At 33.4% G+C, this 4,909-nt stretch overlaps 1 long non-coding RNA gene across 1 annotated transcript; it reads right to left on the bottom strand.

The window, feature by feature from the left end:
* Positions 1 to 484: 484 nt before the first annotated feature.
* On the bottom strand, positions 485 to 3,458 carry LOC114638890. Its single transcript, XR_003713936.1, has 2 exons — positions 3,382 to 3,458; positions 485 to 660 (listed from the first exon to the last, which is right to left on the bottom strand). It is a non-coding gene; the product is annotated as an uncharacterized LOC114638890 (long non-coding RNA).
* Positions 3,459 to 4,909: the final 1,451 nt, after the last annotated feature.

Genomic DNA, 4,909 nt, shown 5'->3' with positions numbered 1-4,909 from the left:
TATAAGTTTTTAATTCAAATGAGTCGATTACTATCTTTCTTAAAAATGTATTTCCATCTGTAGACTGAAGGTGAGTTGAGTAGAAATGACAAGAAGGATGGACAGATTGAAAGGCTGCCAGGCCATTCACTTCATTTGACCTGCATCAGTCAGAAACTAACTACCATTTTCTATGCTGGGAGATTACAGTGACTGATCAGGGTTGACAGCCAAACTTACCACATTGGTAACAGGAGAGCACCTTAAATAATTCTTTTTTAAAAATTGTGTCTAAAACTTTTGTTAAAACAAATTGACAAACATGTAGGGGAGTGTCCACCAAACCTAAACCATGGTAGAGGAAAGAGAAGTTGCAATCATGAAGAAATGAAGTGATTATAATCTTTTTTAAAAAAGAAGTAAAAGGACATAGGTTATTTTTGTACAAAAAGGCCTAATTAAAGTATAGTTTCTCATAGTAAGGAATACATGTTGCATATACTCACAGGTTACTAGACACAACCAAAACATCATTAAATAAGGATAGATATCTTTTCTTCCTTTTGTTGTAGCTCATGATTTCCACCGGGCCTTGGCACAGCAAGGTTCTATGAATTTCTCCCATGTTGACAAGTTGTTTCCGTATAAAAAAAATAAGATTCTCCTGGTACGGGTCTCCACCTAACAAAACAAGATTTAGTGGATAAGTTGTAAGACCAATGTTCATACTAAATTTTAAAGAGTTCGTGATATTAAAATGCAGTAAATAAAGTTGAAAGAGAATATCTGAGGAATATTATAGCAACATTTATATTGATAACAGTTAACATATGGTATATATGTATGAAGTTCAAAAATGAATAAAAATGTGATACTAAAATGTAATTGTAACATAAATGATATGTTAACAGAAAGGATAGTAAGAACTTAAAATATCAACCACAGTTTAAAATTTTAGACTGCTTTTTATACATGTGTCCTTTCCTATATTGGCCTATATGTCTGTTTCCTTCAGAAATGTCTTTTTAAAGTGGTTGTCCTTTGTCGAAACTGTTTGAATGGTGAAAACTTAAAAATGAACAGCTGATGTATATTGTCTTCTGAAGGTGTAATTGTATTAATCTAAACAACTCAAGCCAAAGACTTCTGTGTTTGTGATCCTGATGTTCTGTTGAGCTGTCCAAACTGTCATAATAAACTAGATCTCTGCCAAGTCAGCAAAACAAAGAAACAATCAAACAAACACTACAGCTCTCAAAAAATTATTGTGAAGTTGGTCTTGTTCAGAATAAGGGGTCATTTCCATTGCCTCTTGCCTGTGGCTCCTGTAAGGATATCATCATGGATTCTGGGAAGTAAAAATACTTGTTAAATTTTAAAGTCTCCACCTAGATTTCTGTACCTTTCCAAACTTCTCCATTTCTTGTACTATGCTAACTACGGAATCCCTTTCTCCAACTTTATGAATGCAAAGTTTCTCCTACTCAAGTTATCCCCAGTTTTCTCTCCTGATATTCTTCCTTCTCTATTACCCAGCCTTGGCCATGGAAAATCTGTTTCTTTTTTCTCTCTACTCAGAACTCTTCCACCTGCCTCTGAACATGTTTCCTCTGTTATCCCTAATAAAATTCTTCCCTGTAATACTGGAGTAGCAAGTCTTCTGCTGGTTTCTTTACTATGACCTGCTCAAACAAATGGTATATTTATGATATATATTTTCTTTGAGGGAATACAATTCTGGCAGAAACATGTTATATCTTTTAAAAATTATGTACAGAGGCACCATATCTTTTAATTAGAAAGCATTTAGGATTCCAGTGGATCAAAATGTCAAAGATACACCCACCAACAGTTGTCATCACACACTTGAAACAATAATTAAAGATATGAAATAAAAATAATACCAACTCAATTTCATGATAAGCAAAATTGAAAGCAAAAGAACATGTCTGGAAAGTAGTTCCCGTCTATCTGAATTAATATTCAAATACTTAGAAAGATTCCAAAGAATGTAATATGTGTTAGAAACCATAACATTCTGAAGAAAACCAACAAGTTATTAGATTTTGCGTGTACCAAAAAAGCCTGTCCAATTTATTTAAATCTTTGTGGTTAAAACAGTTGGGTTGCTATAAAATAATCATCACCCATAACTTGGGCAGATTTTTATTTTAAGATTTACAGTATCCTTTTCCTGTATGCTCAAAGCATACCTCTCCTCACAGAATAATATTGTTTCTACAGAAGATTGGTATTGAATATTCCTACAACGGCTACCTTTTCAAGAAACCATTGCTGACTTGAGAGTTAGCTCATATGATCTGTAGGAATGAAGAGAGAACATTACCTGATATGATTAGTCTATCATGAGGATCTAATTAATTATAAAAATACTTTTTCTGGGCAGCCTGGATGGGAGAACTTTCTAATAGACTTGAATTTTTTATTCTTTTAGTCTTTCTTCCTCTTTAACTGAGTTTTTTGATATTTTATTTATTTATATTTCAAATGTTATCCCCTTTCCCTATTCCACCTCCCCCCTTAACCCCCTATCCTATCCCTCCTCCTCCTTTTCTTGTTTTTATATCATTACAATTACATGCAAGTATTAAGATCAGTTCTAGGTTGAGGAACTAGCTATACAATAAATGTAAATAGTCAAGGAACAGGTAAGACAATAAACCCAGATAGTCAAAGAACAAGCAGAATAATAAACATATGGACTTGAAATTTTATTTTGCCTTCTTACTCCTGAACACCAAACTGGTAACTGCCTTTGGTAGACAAACCACTGAAGTCTGAGAGCTCTGTAGTAGTTAGGCTGTAGGACCATTGGTGATGTCAATAGTCTAAGGCTCATGCCATCTGACAATGTGACACATGCATTTCCTTTCCTTATACTTAGTGGCTTTAAAAGTGTTTTTGTAGCAATTGTTGAACTGTAAGTTTTTGTAAGGGCCGGGTGGTGGTGGCACACACCTTTAATCCCAGCAATTGGGAGGCAGAGGCAGGAGGATTTCTGAGTTCGAGAGTTCGAGGCTAGCCTGGTCTACAGAGTGAGTTCCAGGACAGCCAGCGCTACACAGAGAAACCCTGTCTCAAAAAAAAAAAAAAAAAGAAAAGAAAAAGAAAAAAGAAAAAAAAAGAAAAAAAAGGTTTTTGTAAGGAATAACGTATTTTCACAACCATGTATATCTTTATGAAAGTTATATAGGTGACAGAATATAGAGACAGATGGATGATAGATCAATAGACAAATAGATTGATAGGTACTCTTTGGCTCGTTACTTTAACTGTAACATGCTCATGTAATTCAACTATTAAAACATATATTAAGTGAATACCATGCTGCCCAAAACATATGATATGTCAATGAATATGTAGAGAGATGAGAGCTATTACCTAGAAAGCATTTAAGACCCAGGAGATTCAAGGCGTCAGGAGGAACGGCAGCCAATGGTTATTGTCACACACATCCCACAATAATGTAAAGATATTTTACAAAAATAATGCCAACTCAGTTTCGTGATATTCTAAATTAAAAGAAAATGAACACCTTTCTAAAGTGATTTCTTACTATATGAATGAACATTAAAATATTGAAAACTTAAAAAATCCACCACATATCTTGGAAAAACAATAATTCTGAAAACCAGAGAGTTCACAGACTTTAGGTTGAAGTCTGACCAGTTTACAACCAAAGTTTGTGTTCATAGTGAGTAAAAACAATCAGATAGTTTAGAAAATAATCCTCTTTCATGTCCAAGATATGTATTGTTTGAAGACTTATAGAAAACTTTCTCCTGGAAACTCAAAGCTTACCTCCCCTTGCCTGACAACTTTGTTTCTTTAGAGTATTGGTACTGAACATTTCTCATGAGTAACTTTTTATGAAGGCACTGCTGAGTTAAAAGTTAGTTCACATGATCTGTAGAAATCAAGATAGGACACTTCCTGATTCCATTAGACTGTCATAAAATCTAATTAGTTACTATATACATACCTTCACAGTGGAGCCTGCAATCTAGAACCAATCAATGTCCTTGAAATTATCGCTTTCCTCCTAGGCATTAAATAACAAACTGAACACTGCAGTTGGTAAACCAACCACTGAAGTCTGAAGATTCTTTGGTAGTCAGGGTGGCAGGCCATTGTGATGTCAAGATTCCAAGGCACATGCTATAACTGACAAAGTGACAAGTGTATTTCATGTCCTTCAATCTTTTGGTTTTAAAACCATATTCTTTTAACAATTGTTGAACCATAGGTATTTTTATTAAATAATAGATTTTCACAAAAATATGTGTACTATGATAGATAGTAAATAATACGAGTTCATGAAAAGGAGAAACATTGTGAATATCCAAATATTACCAATAAATAATTCTATCTTTTACATAACAAAGGTATACATGAAAGTCAACATCAGTAACACTGTGAACCTGAAAGACCAACATCCAAATATCATAGGAGACTTTAAAAATGAGTGTGCTTTACTGAATAGATTCAGAAAGCTTCATCCATAGAGAGATCAGACAGCATTGAAGATATTATTTTCTCCATCACAATGATGCTTATTTCATAATCATAGTGAAGTATAAAATACACTCTTTAAATGAATTCATTCTATCATCTACAATTTCAATATAAAAGCCATTAAAATAAATATAGAATACAATTCTATTTTATTTTATTGCTATTATTTGAAGTTTGAAGTTTAAAAATTAGGTCCTCTTTTTCCTTTTTTTAGATGAATCATTATATTTTCTTTCACCTTCCTTTTATTAAATATAGATTCTTTTTTCATACAACACATTCTGATACTCCTTCTACTCCTCTCAGCTCCTCTCTAACACACACACACACACACACACACACACACACTCACTCACTCACTCCTTCTCTCATATCTGTGTTCAGTCCATTTCCT

The sequence above is a fragment of the Grammomys surdaster genome, unplaced genomic scaffold (assembly GCF_004785775.1).
Source record: "Grammomys surdaster isolate TR1022 unplaced genomic scaffold, NIH_TR_1.0 125665, whole genome shotgun sequence".
Classification (NCBI taxonomy): domain Eukaryota; kingdom Metazoa; phylum Chordata; class Mammalia; order Rodentia; family Muridae; genus Grammomys; species Grammomys surdaster.
Note: the sequence above shows the minus strand (reverse complement) of the source record. Positions and strands in the feature narration are given on the sequence as shown.